The following is a 15,047-nucleotide window of genomic DNA, read 5'->3' on the forward strand; positions in this document are numbered from 1 at the left end:
CCTTTTGGGTTTTGTGGGATCTTGTTTTCTGTTTTGTATCTGTACCTGACAGAACTGTGCGCTTTCGTTTTCACTTTGGTTATTTTGTTTGAGTGTTTTTTGATATTAAAAATCCTGAACACTTTCCACGCTGCGCTTTGGTCCACTCCTTTCGACGAGAGCCGTAACAGTAACAGAGTAATATAACGAGTTACTGTCTTCAAATATTGTAATATTATTAGTTACTTTTTCAATGAACCCGTATATTACTTTCAGAAGCATGTCTCTACCAGCGTGTTATATATACACTGAACATGAGGAACACCTTCCTAATATTGAGTTGCACCCTCTTCTGCCCTCAGAACAGCCTGAATTCGTTGGGGCATGGACTCTACAAGTTGTCAAAAGCGTTCCACAGAGATGCTGCCCCATGTTGACTCCAATGCTTCCCACAAGTTGGCTGAATGTCCTTTGGGTGGTGGACCATTCTTGATACACATAAACTGTTGAGTGTGAAAAACCCAGCCGCATTGCAGTTCTTGACACACTTAAACTGTGGCGCCTGGCACCTACTACTATACCCGGTTCAAAGACACTTAAATATTTTGTGATGCCCATTCACCCTCTGAATGGCACACATACACAATCTGTAACCTTTCTCCTCTCCTTCATCTACTCCGATTGAAGTGGATTTAAGGATCGACCCCTTTTTCCAGTTTTCGCCTAAAATGACATACCCAAATCTAACTGCCTATAGCTCAGGCCCTGAAGCAAGGATATGCATTTTCTTGGTATCATTTGAAAGGAAACACTTTGAAGTTTGTGGAAATGTGAAAGGAATGTAGGAGAAAATAATACATTAGATCTGGTAAAAGATAATACAAAGAAAAGAAAGAAACTGTTTTTTGTATTTCTTTTTCCACCATCTTTGAAATGCAAGAGAAAGGCCATAATGTGATATTCCAGCCCAGGTGCAATTTAGATATTGGCCACTAGATGGCAGCAGTGTATGTGCAAAGATTTAGTCTGATCCAATGAACCATTGCATATCTGTTAAAAATGTTGTATCAAGACTGCCCAAATGTGCCTAATTTGTTTATTAATAACTTTTCATGTTAAAAACTGTGCAATCTCTTCAAACAATAGCATGGTATTCTTTCACTGTAATAGCTACTATAAATTGGACAGTGCAGTTAGATTAATAAGAATTTAAGCTTTCTGCCAAGATCAGATATCTCTATGTCCTGTGAAATGTTCTTGTTACTTACAACCTCATGCTAATCGCATTAGTTTACGTTAGCTCAACCATCCCGCAGGGGACCCACCAATCTTAACAAGTGATATCAATAAGGGATCCTAGCTTTCATCTGGATTCACCTGGTCAAATTCTGCAAAGGCACCATTGATCTCTTCATCCAGAACCTGAAAAGGCCTCTGGAGGTCATGCACAAAGGCAAAAAGCTGGTAGCCAAAGTTCCAGAAATGTGTGAAACAGGAGAAATCTATATACATCATGATTATAAACAAAGATGTGTACGATGCGTATTTCCAAATGTTCTAACGAAATGTCAATATTAACAATACAAATGTCTGGTAAATGCAATTCAAAATGGGAATAATTACATTTACATTTACATACAGTTTTTTACTATTTTCTACAGTGTAGGATAATAGTGAAGACATCAAAACTATGAAATAACACATATGGAATCATGTAGTAACCAAAAAGATGTTAAACAAATCAAAATATATTTTATATTTCAATTCTTCAAAGTAGCCACCCTTTGCCTTGATAACAGCTTTGCACACTCTTGGCATTCTCCCAACCAGCTTCATGAGGAAGTCACCTGAAATGCCTTTCAGTTAACAGGTGTACCTTGTGAAAAGTTCAAGGAGTTCCCACATATGCTAAGCACTTGTTGCCTGCTTTTCCTTCACTCTGTGGTCCAATTCATCCCTAACCATCTCAATTGGGTTGAGGTCAGGTGATTGTGGAGGCCAGGTCATCTGATGCAGCACTCCATCACTCTCCTTCTTGGTCAAATAGCCCTTACACAGTCTGGAGGTGTGTTTTGGGTCATTGTCCTATTGACAAACAAATGATAGTCCCACTAAGCTCAAACCAGGAATGGCGTATATAGATGCAGAATGCTGTGGTAGCAATGCTGGTTAAGTGTGCCTTGAATTCTAAATAAAGCCAGTGTCACCAGCAAAGCACCCCCACACCATCACACCTCCTCCTCCATGCTTCATGGTGGGAACCACACATTCGGAGATCATCCGTTCACCTACTCTGCGTTTCACAAAGACACGGCGGTTGGAACCAAAAATCTCAAATTTGGACTCATCAGACCATCAGACCAAAGGACAGATTTTTTTCCAATGCTCATGTTTCTTGGCCCAAGCAAGTCTCTTCTTCTTATTGGTGTCCTTTAGTAGTGGTTTCTTTGCAGCAATTCTACCATGAAGGCCTGATTAACGCAGTCTCCTCTGAACAGTTGATGTTGAGATGTGTCTTTTACTTGAACTCTGTGAAGCATTTATTTGGCCTGCAATCTGAGGTGCAGTTAACTCTAATGAAATTATCCTCTGCAACAGAGGTAACTCTGGATCTTCCTTTCCTCCATCATAGCGCTTGATGGTTTTTGCGGCTGCACCTGAAGAAGCTTTCAAAGTTCTTGACATTTTCCGTACTGACTGACCATCATGTCTTAAAGTAATGATGGACTGTCGTTTCTCTTTGCTTATTTGAGCTGTTCTTGCCATAATATGGACTTGGTCTTGTACCAAATAGGGCTATCTTCTGTATACCACCCCTACCTTGTCACAACACAACTGATTGGCTCAGACGCATTAAGAATGAAAGAAATTCCACAAATTAACTTTAACAAGGCACACCTGTTAATTGAAATGCATTCCAGGTAACTACCTCATGGAGCTGGTTGAGAGAATGCCAAGAGTGTGCAAAGCTAAAATATAAAATATATTTAGATTTGTTTCGCACTTTTTTTGGTTAATACATGATTCCATATGTGTTATTTCATAGTTTTGATGTCTTCACTCTTATTCTACAATGTAGAAAATAGTAAAATAAAGAAAAACCAGTGTCCACACTTTTGACTGGTACTGTACAAATTTTTAAATACTAGTTAATTTCAATTGACTTACTGAAATTCAGTCGCTCTGTCCCTCAATTGTTCACGGATGATGTGTCTCCTCCTGGGCAGCTCACAGTAAGGGTCTGGTCTGGGGAGATCCTCATCGTCTTTTGGTCAGACTGGAATTTCCCTCACACCCCATAAATGTGCCAGCGGTTTTCCTCTCATGCCCTCACTGGAATGCTCAGCAGGCAGAATCAATAATCCTGTTCGTGACTCCAAATTGTCATGGAAATTACCACCAGGGACCCTTAGTCAAACTTAAATTAATCATTCTTTATTATTAGCAAGCTGAAGAGGTTTCAACAAACTTAATACACCAAATAGTATACGTCTGTCAGGAGCTCTCCTGGGGTAATCCCGTTAGTTCTCGTATATACGGCTTGCACAGACAAGTTATATTTGCATGATTTAGCTTGTTCATTACTCATAATGAATTCATCATTAATGTTTGTTAATGCATGTGACCGAGCAATACCTCACGAGGGTTCCTCTCTCCAAGCTGAATCCTTGAAACGGAGACACTCCTTTCGGTTCTCAAAACAATGTTCTGGGCCTACTGCCAATTTGCTTATACTGATGGTGAGGATTCCTCCCAGGCACGATCAATCAGTCACTTGCATGAACCAAGTCAAATTAGTTATTAGAAAACCACAAACATAACATTTTCCTTCACAGTAATCAAGGTGATGATGAAGTCCAGGTGTGCGTAATGATGGGCAGCAGGTGTGCGTAATGATGGAGAGCTGGTGTGCGTAATGAAGATTGCCAGAGCCGGTGGTTAGTAGACTGGTGGCGTCGAGCGCCGGAGCGGGAGTAGGCGTGACAATGGGAAGTTGATGGAATATTCTCCTAACCCACAGAAAACTGGACAAATGAATGTTCTTGCAGCGTTCTCATTTAATGTGACTAGAACATGGCAACCATGTTCTGTGTATTTTTGGTGGATGTTGATGGAATCTTCTTCTAACCCACAGAAAACTGGACATAGTCAGAACGTCACCTGATGGTCCCAAAGAAACGTTCTCCCCAAAAAACTATTGTTTCATCATTACACATCACCCCTTGTTACTGTGGCCGAGCCAATCAAGGCTCTAATTGGTGAACCACGGATCCATTCACAGTTCTTTGTTTGTTGGCAAGGTTGTGGACACCCCTACTCACACAAACAATGCTTTAACATACAATGTTTTCAACTTACATATTTGACACACATGATTACCTTGTGCATGTTCATTTATACAGTAATTATTATTCAACATGTCCTCTTCTGGGACTTTAACTCACAACCTCTTGGTTCATGGCATTCCGATCTTCCTGCTATGCCACATAGTACATCAAGGACAGTTTAAATCACAGTGTAAAATATTTTTGGGGCTAAATTGACTCTACTGAGAGTTGTCTTATCCCTAAAGAGAGTGACACGCTCCCTGGAGTTAGCTTTGATAACTGGAGTTCATTGGGACTGTAAAAAATAAATTTCTGCTCCCCTGCTCTCTACACTTTCAAAATCCTAAAATTGAAGAGCCTTTCACATTAAACAACCATCATTCCTGTAGTTTTTTTTGTCTTGCCAAACGTGGTGTTGCTCACACTGAACGATGTGGCACAGACAGGGAAGATGCAAGATTCTTCACTTGGTCGTGAGGATTGTCAATACCACACTGTCTCGCAAAAAAAAATGATGTGATGATATGATTACATTTAATGTAGCTAGAACAAGCTGTGGCTCAAAGCAGCCTCGTAAACGTTTTCAGTCAGACATTCGCATTTGCCATACAGAGTTGAAATAACTAGCCAACATGTTTAATTGAATAACATTGCTTGTGAATGTCAGAGCTGTAATGATTTCACGCTTTGGTTTAGGCAGGTAGAAACACATAATAGTAGTCGTCATCCCTCCTGTTCGAGTCTACACATTCTGGGTGATGCAAAATTACTTAATCATCTCACTGGCTTCTGCTCTGGTGAGCTCTCATTGGCTATTGCTGATCACAGTTCTCAAAACTTGTCGTTGCACATCTCACACCTCAAGAGCATTGCATATTTTGTGCCGATAAAATCAAAAATGTGAAATTATCGGGATGTCTGGGACTGCTCAAAGAAGGGTAGGCAACGACATCGGGATTTTGTCTCCGATCTCAAAAACGTGTCGGGGACAACTAAATCGGGGCCAAAATCGTGTAGTGTACAACTGGCTTTGCTGAGAGAATTTTTCTCATACAGGAGAATTAAAGGCGCAGTGCACAAATTTTGTGTAATAAAAAAATGTAATAATAATAAAGACCTGATATATCAGGGGGTGCTGCAACACCCTCAGCACCCCTACTTCCCGTGTCTATACTAAGTGCCATTATTGTATTGGTTGCACAAGTGCTTATGCAGAAGTTGTTATTTGCTCGTATGTATAAACAGTCTTTGTTGTATGAGCACGCTAGAGTGTCTTTTTGCGCTGCCATAGATGCAGTAAAGAAGTCAATCGAACTCGACCAAAACAATTTTTTTTGCCATGGAAACGCATGGGGAAAGGGCCGTGGGGGAAAGATCCATATAATTTAGTATAATGTATAGTATAGTATAATGCTTGTATGGATGTCAACCCCAATACGTTTACGGTGCATTCGGAAAGTATTCAGACCCTTTGACTTTTTCCAAATTTTGTTACTTTACAGCCTTATTCTACAATGGATTAAAAAATAAATTTCCCTCATCAATCTACACACAATACCCCATAATGACAAAGGGAAAAATGGTTTTTAGAAATGTGGGCAAATTTATAAAATATTTAAAACAGAAATACCATATTTACAAAAGTATTCAGAACCTTTGTTTTCAGACTCGAAATTGAGCTCAGGTGCATCCTGTTCCCATTGATCATCCTTGAGATGTTTCTACAACTTGAATAGAGTCCACCGGTGGTAAATTCAAATGATTGGACATGATTTGGAAAGGCACACACCTGTCTATATAAGGTCCCACAGTTGACAGTGTATGTCAGAGAAAAAACCAAGACATGAGGTCGAAGGAATTGTCTGAATAGCTCCGAGACAGGATTTTGTCGAGGCACAGATCTGGGGAAGGGTACCAAAACATTTCTGCAGCAATGAAGGTCCCCAAGAACACAGTGGCCTCCAACATTCTTAAATGGAAGAAGTTTGGAACCACCAAGATGCTTCCTAGAGCTGGCCGCCTGGCCAAACTGAGCAATAGGAGAAGAAGGGCCTTGGTCAGGGAGGTGACCAAGACCCCGATGGTCACTCTGACAGAGCTCCAGAGTTTCTCTGTGGAGATGGGAGAACCTTCCAGAAGGACAACTATCTCTGGAGCACTTCACCTATCAGGCCTTTATCGTAAAGTGGCCAGACAGAAGCCACTCCTCAGTAAAAGGCACATGACAGGTTCAGCTTTCAAAAGGACAACGACCCTAAGCCAATACAACGCAGGAGTATTCTTCGCAGGATTGGCTTCGGGACAAGTGGCCCAGCCAGAGCCCGGACTTGAACCTGATCGAACATCTATTGATGCGCCGCTCTCCATCCAACTTGACAGAGCTTGAGAGGATCTGCAGAGAAGAATAGGAGAAACTCCCCAAATACAGGTATGCCAAGTTGTAGTGTCATACCCAAGAAGACTCGAGGCTGCCAAAGGTGCTTCAACAAAGTACTGACTAAAGGGTCTGAATACTTATGTAAATATGATATTTAAGTTTAGTTTTAATACATTTGCAAAATAATTTAAAAAACGGTGTTTGCTTTGTCATTATGTGGTATTGTGTGTAGATTGATGAGAATTTTAAAAAATAATACATTTTAGAATAAGGCTGTAATGTAACAAAATGTGGGAAAAGTCAAGGGGTCTGAATACTTTCCCGAATGCACTGTATGTCATCATTACCAATCAACTCAATTACAGTAAAAAATCACTTTGGCTACCGATTTCTGTGTGCTAGCTATGCTTGCCAGCTTATAATAAAATAGTTTTTCATGTGTACTTTTAACAGACCTTAGATTTATTTCAAAGTGCATTCACCCTATCACTTAGACCTATCCAGTTGTTTCAAATCTACAGAAGTGCCTAGGGAGAAGGGGTTGCTTCTCGACAGAGCCTATATAGTATGATAACATTTTGTGACGTTTTGGTGTTCAGCTGTTCGACATTGCACCTTGCATCATAAATAACTTCTCATGATTATTTGTAAGTCAGTCAGTCACCCATAAGTCACCCATAAGTCAATCAGTCACCCAGTTACCCATAATACATCATGGATTTGATGCTCTGGAACACAGCCTATTTCTTGGAGCAAGCCAAAGTTCGGTAGCCGAAGTCCACGTCACTTTGTAGGTGATTGGTCAAAAGTAGGGATTCTACAGCGAAGTGTTTGTCATTCAACGACAGACGACTAATTTTCACTGAAATACTGCTCCAAACATCTTAGCGAGATGCAAAATTGTGCAACTAAGACCTCGGCAAAAACATTCAAATTAATAACAGATTTATCCTGTTATCTTAGATTAATTCTGACTATTCTGAGGAAGTGTACTGGCTATGGCATCTCAAGAGGGACAAACAGTAATATTGTCAATTCTTTCTTGTATTTCAATCAAATGTATTTGTATATTTTAAGGGAGTATGCAAGCACAGACGTTCACTTTGCCTAGTCGAGTTCTGGTAGGAGCAAACCAAACCTATGTATGTGTACAGCTTTAATGGGCAGGGTGGATTGGCCATCTGGCAATTCAGGCAAATGCCAGATTGGCTCTACCATTTTATTTGTTGGGTGGGGTGGTCGAAAATTAACACAATTTTTTGTTTTTAAACATAAAAAAGAAAAAAAAGAAAAATATGATATGGTCGGCATCCCATGGGCCTGTTAATATAGTGGCCCGGTTTTCTGATTGGCTGAGCTAAGGTCATGCAAACTCAGATTCATCCTCTGCTATCAGTTAGACAGCCAAGATCATGGATTGTAAAAAAAAATGCCAATAAACTTAGAAAGAGCACATTCTACGTTGTCACCTCACTCAACTTCCTATGATTTGGTCAAACAGTAAAGTGCATTATCCTCATAATTCCTGTAATTAAAGTGTCTTCCCTGCCGTTGTGCATGTGCCCTCGCTGAGGCCTGTTACTGTGATGAGTGAGCCCCCACCCCCTCCCCATGCGTTCAAGAGAAAAATGTGTTCTGATCATATAACATTTCAAAATGCAACTGCGGGAAAAACACCGCTTTGGAAGCTTCTTCCCCTTGTCCTTGTCAAGAGAGGTGAGTCTCAGCTTTCTGTAGGCGAAATGTGCGAAAGAGCAAAGGCCTATTAGTTGTCATGGGAAGTAGCATACAACTGCAAAGTTTTTTTAGGACATTAAATTTACTGTTGGATGAATACATGGGTATATATTGGGTATTATATTATATACAGTGGGTATTATATTTATAGTTAGCGATCTAGATAATGCTTTTTGAGTTTCCACTTCCTCAGGTGTTGAACCCCAAATGAATTAGCCTACGATATTAGTTAGTGCACATAAAGATGTATGCAATTTATCGCTATTGAACCCTCCCCAAAAAATCTGGAGCCCTATTTTGACAGTAAAATATAGCAACTGTAGTCTAATTGTCAACCCAATATTCAAGACAATCCCTGGATTAGGTTGCGCGTTAACACGTGCTTGGACGTGTTAGATGAAACAACCTATTTATTGAATACCTCGGTAGTCTATTTATTACACTTTTTAATAAAGCGCTATGAAATACTTTTCAAGATGATTACTCATGATTTGGGTCTGACCAAATCACAGGCTGCTGCCACCACGGGAAACTGTTAGCCTGCAGCCTTGTAAAAGTAATTAACACTTAGGCTAAGTGTTGATTCAGGGGAACACATATGACAGGCATTCATTTGCAATATAGCCTAAGTAGTTATCTTGGTGTTTATAACGCAGACAGGCAGAACAAGAAGCACAGAGTGACCGCAGAGAAGATGCTGGGACAGATAGACAGCACAACAGGTCGGCAAACAAAATGACTAGAGCAGAAGCACCATTATAGTGGTGAGTTGTATCTCCAGTGGTGTTTTAACGTATTGTATTTGTTTTAAACAGCTGGTTAAAAGGAGGACCATGTTTCGCCAGTCACTAGTATAGAACTGGTTGAGAAACGCTGTACTGACAATGTTATGTGTCAGCATTATTGCATGTGTATAAGTAGGGTGTGTAGGGTCAGGGTGTGTGTTTGGGAATGGGGTGTGTGTGTGTATGGCTGGGGGTGAGTTGGTGGTGCGTGCAGTGATGTGGGATGGTGTGGATAAAATGCTAGGGCCGAATTATTGTCCCAGTCCACCCCTGTTAATGGGATAGTGGTTAGGGCATTTGTAATCGGTGCTGGTGGCCTACGTTCGAGACCCACTATGGGAGTGTGATGATGCGGCTTTGCGCCAATATCGCACTGTGACTAGTTCCCTGTTTTGGTAAAGTTTATAGCCAAAGTATTTCCGTATAACGAACACCTGCGCTTACACTTCTGGGTAGCCTCCACTGCGAATAGTTTCTGCGCTCAAAACAACTGGGAACTCGGAAAAATACGAGCTCCGACTTGGAAAATCGATTTGAACTGTTATCCAACTCGGGAACTCTGACCTCTTTCTTGAGCTCCGACCTGAAGATCACTGACGTCATGATTTGACCTTGTATTTTTCAGAGTTCTCAGTTGTTTTGAACGCGGCAAGTAAACAGACGGCTGCCGGTCAAATGCAGTGGTTATAGGAAAGGTGAAGTCAGCACGTTCTGTGTAAACGTGATACTCTACCTGTTTTCATCATTAATGCCAACGAAAGGGTTTTTCATAATTATTACAGACGGGAAATGTTGGATATACTTACCTGAATGTTGGTTAGTCATGCGGTATACCTGTTTTCTAGATAAAGTGAAATACTCCCCTATTTGTGTGAGACTTGGTATAGTCCTGAGGAGGGAAAGGCAGTCTTACTCTGATATTTAAGAAGTCTGTTGCAGACCTTGAGAAGAAAGGGGCTGTCCCAACAATGGCTGTTTTGAGCTAGAGTTGTACATACTGAGTGACCTTTGAAATAATTATCTTTTTTTGGTGGACATTTTCACTGTAAATAGTTGTTATTGGAGATGGACTCCTTCACTTGGTGCAAAAAAATGTAAATATAAAACTAATGTGATGGAAAATGTTATATTGTAGCTTTTCTTCTTACCAATTTCTGTGTTCTATGTTTGTGCTTTTCTGATAACCATTTTCTGTGTTCGTGCAAGTGACTGATTGAACGAACCCTCCCTATCAGTATCTGCAAGTTGCAGTACGCCCAGACCCTTGTTTTGAGAACGAAAGATATCTCAGTTTCAAGGTCTCAGCTTAGAGAGAAGACGCCTCGGGAGGTGTTGGTCTGTCACATGCGTGACCCAGTATTGGGTGAAGCAAACGTTAATGATGAATTAATTATGAATGAATAAGCTAAATCATGCAAATATAAGTTGTCTGTATATAAGGGATCTAACGGGACTGGCCCGGGGGGAGCTCATGACAGACGTTCACTATGGTGCATCAGGTTTGTTGGAACCTCTCCAATTTACTGTTAATAAACTATGATTAATTTCAGATTGACTTTGAGTGTCCCATGTGTGGAATTTCCATGACACTAAGAACTCTGTTGTCCTGCTCTTCCCTGACATCTCCCCAGGCCCTCAACATTCTACTTTTCTACAATTGGTGGCAGCAGTGGTCGCAGGCCAGCAGGGGGCCACCTAAGAATGAGAAGAAGGTTCGCACCAGGAGCACGCTGACGGGGTCGGCGGAATCAGGAGAACAGCTGGAGCAGGAGTTCCGTGAGGATGAAGAAGAGTATGGGAATCCAGAGGAAGAAAAGGAGAATGATGGTGGCGCCAGGAACGGGGCAGGGCCAGGCACGGAGCCTAGGCCACCAGAAATCGCTGATCTGGGTCAGTCCCTACGGGCCTTCATGTGGAACCAGCATGAGAGGAAGCACCAAGTGAAGCAGTCCATTTCCAAAAACAACTATTTACAGTTGTTTGTAACTTTTTTTGTACATATTGTTTCTGCCACCATGTCTTATGACCGAAAAGAGCTTTTGGACAGCAGAACAGCGATTGCTCACCTCCGACCGGACAAATATTTTTTTTCTTTAATGAATCGGAGGTGAAAGATTTACGCCTCCTCCCGGACCAGGCCCAAATCCCCATCATTCGCATGAAGAGGAGATGCCGATACAGAGGCCGCAGATCTGGGTGCTTAGTGAGAATTCGTTGGCAGGTGGATAATCCGCCTTTACCATCCGTCCTACTAGTGAACGTGCGATATTTGGAGAATAAACTGGATGAGCTCCATTCGAGACTATTCTACCAATGGGACATTAAAACTGTAATATCCTATGTTTCACCGAGTTGTGGCTGAACGAGGACTTGGATAATATACAGTTGGCTGAGTTTTCCGTGCATCAGCAAGACAGAACAGCAACCACCGGTAAGACGAGGGGTGGTGTTCTGTGTGTATTTGTCAATAACAGCTGGTGCGCTAATCTCTAATATTAAGGAAGTCTTGAGGTTTTGCTCGCCTGAGGTAGAGTACCTCATGATAAGCTGTAGACCACACTATTTACCAAGAGAGTTTTCATCTATATTTTTCGTATCTGTCTATTTACCATCACAAACCGATGCAGGCACTAAGACCGCACTCAACGAGCTGTATAAGGCCATAAGAAAACAAGCAAATGCTCACTCAGAAGCGGCACTTCTAGTGGCCGGGGACTTTAATGCAGGAAAACTTAAATCCGTTTGACCTAATTTATACCAGCATGAAACAAGTGCAACCAGAGTAAAAAAACTCTTGACCACCTTTACTCCACACACAAAGATGCTTATAAAACTCTCCTTCGCCTTCCATTCAGCAAATCTGACCATAATTCTATCCTCCTGATTCCTGCTTACAAGCACAAACTCAAGCAGGAAATGTGAGTGAGTCACTCAATACGGAAATGTTCAGATGATGCAGATGCTAAGCTACAGGAAGGTTTTGCTAGCATAGACGGGAATGAGTTCCGGGATTCATCCGATGGCATTGAGGAGAATATGACATCAGTCATCGGCTTAATCAATAATCGCATCGCCGACATCGTCCCCAGAGTGACACTACGCACGTACGTACACATCCCAACCAGAAGCCATGGATTACAGGCAACATCTGCACTGAGCTAAAGGCTAGAACTGCCGCTTTCCAGGAGAGGGACACTAATCCAGACGTTCTATAAGAAATCCCGATATGCCCTCTGACAAACCATCAGGCAAAGCGTCCAAACAGGACTAAGATTGAATCCTACTACACCGGCTCTGCTCGTCGGATGTAGCAGGGCTTTCAAACTATTACGGATTACAAAGGGAAACCCAGCCGCAAACTGCCCAGTGACACAAGCCTACCAGACAGAAGAAGGCTAAATGCCTTCTATGCTCGCTTCGAGCCAAATAACACTGAACCATGCATGAGAGCACCAGCTGTTCTGGACGACTGTGTGATCACGCTCTCCGTAGTTTATGTGGGTAAGACCTTTAAACAGGTCAATATTCACAAGGCCGCAGGGCCAAATAGATTACCAGGGCGCTTGCGCAGAGCATGCGCTGATCAACTGGCAAGTGTCTTCACTGGTATTTTCAACCTGTCCCTGACGGAGTCTCTAATACCTACATGTTTCAAGCATCAACACCATCATCCCAGAAACCCTAGACACACTACAATTCACATACCGCCCCAACAGATCCACAGATGACACAATCTCTATTGCACTCCACACTGCCCCTTCCCACCTGGACAAAAGGAACACCTACATGAGAATGTTGTTCGTTGACTACAGTTCAACACCATAGCACCCTCAAAGCTCATCACTAAGCTAAGGACCCTGGGACTAAACACCTCCCTCTGGAACTGGATCCTGGACTTCTGGATGGGCCGCCCCCAGATGGTAAAGGTTGGCAACAACACATCTGCCACGCTGATCGTCAACACGGGGCCCCTCACGGGTAAGTGTTTAGTTCCTTCCTGTACTCCCTGTTCACCCACGACAGCGTGGCCACGCACAACTCCAACACCATCAAGTTTGCCAATGACACAACGGTGGTTGGCCTGATCACCGACAACAATGAGACAGCCTACAGGGAGGAGGTCAGAGACCTTGCAATGTGGTGCCAGGACAACAACCTCTCCCTCAATGTGAGCAAGACAAAAGAGCTGATTGTGGACTACAGGAAAAGGAGGGCTGAGCACGCCCCAATTCACATCGACAGGGCTGTAGTGGAGCAAGTTCCTTGGTGTTCACATCACTAACAAACTATCATGGTCCAAACACACCAAGACAGTTGTGAAGAGGGCATGACAATGCCTATTCCCCCTCAGGAGACTGAAACGATATGGCATGGGTCCTCAGATCCTCAAAAGGTTCTGCAGTTGGACCATCAAGAGCATCCTTACTGGTTGCATCGCCGCTTTGTATGGCAACTGCTCGGCATCCGACCACAAGGCACTATAGAGGGTATTGCGCACGGCCCTATACATCACTGGGGCCAAGCTTCCTGCCATCCAGGACCTCTATACAAGGCGGTGTCAGAGGAAGGCCTTACAAATTGTCTAAGACTCCAGCCACCCTAGTCAAAGACTGTTCACTCAGCTACCGCACGGCAAGCGGTACCTTCAGCAGCCTCCTCTGCTACTCCAGATATTTCACTCTTATTCTACACCTGTTGTCTACAAAACATGTGACAAATAAAATTGGATTTGATATGATTTGATGTCACTGTACAGAACAATCCCTAGCTGATGGTAGGAGCATCTCGCTCTGATACTCTGTAACAACCCAAACTACCCCAAAAGGTATAATAGCCTTACACTCACATTCAAGCTATCACAACTCATTCTATCAACATAGTAATGTTTATTTTGACATCATGTATTGTTACCACTACCATTTAGCATAAGGTTGAAAGGTTTATTTTTATTTTCTACTCATTCTCCTAAAACATAGGCTGTCTGAAAGAATAGATTTCCCAGAATACATTGCATCAAACACTACAGTATGGAAGAGAACAATATAACAATCTAATAATCTCATGACAAAGAAAAATACTGTTTGAGTTATGTTTGAGTTATAATCAAACACATTTTTTAAATGGTCTGTGTATTCTATGCATTAGTAAGTGGCATATCCTTTTGATAAAAGATTTATGAAATCAATGAGACTTTCATATTTCACTTCTCAGTTGAAAAGATTTGAAATGGTTTTAATGAAATTACACTTCCTTTCATTCAAATTCAATTCAAATTATGCTTCCTTTGAGGTGTGGCCAATTCAAATTTATTTTTTGGGTCAATTCCGAATTAATAAAATTCAAATAATGAATTTTAATTGAATTTGAGTTGGCCTCACCCCGCAGGTGTGTCATTTGGCCCTGATGATATCAAAGCAGGACAGTACTTATAGTGTGCGTTGTCCCATGAAACGTCATAACCATATTTTAGCCACTCTTTGCGTCACAAGTTATAATCAGTGAACAGAGGCATAGAAAAGAAATTGGCCTATTGAAACACTGAGTGTGTGTATATTATAATATTTACTGTAACAAACTAAAATGACCAATTGAAAATGATCTAACTAATTTCATACAACATTACAAATAAAGAGATACAAAAGAGTTAAATATTTTTTCTAAAGAACTTAACTCAGGTTTTCCCAAACTCGGGCCTGGGGACCCCAAGGGGTGCACGTTTTGGTTTTTGCCCTAACACGACACAGCTGAATCAAAGCAGCAAGCTTTGATAATTTGAATCAGCTGTGTAGTGTTATGTCAAACATCCAATCGCTGGTGGAACTCATCATTTACAGTCAATCA

This window comes from Salvelinus namaycush, chromosome 11 (genome assembly GCF_016432855.1).
Source record: "Salvelinus namaycush isolate Seneca chromosome 11, SaNama_1.0, whole genome shotgun sequence".
NCBI lineage: Eukaryota > Metazoa > Chordata > Actinopteri > Salmoniformes > Salmonidae > Salvelinus > Salvelinus namaycush.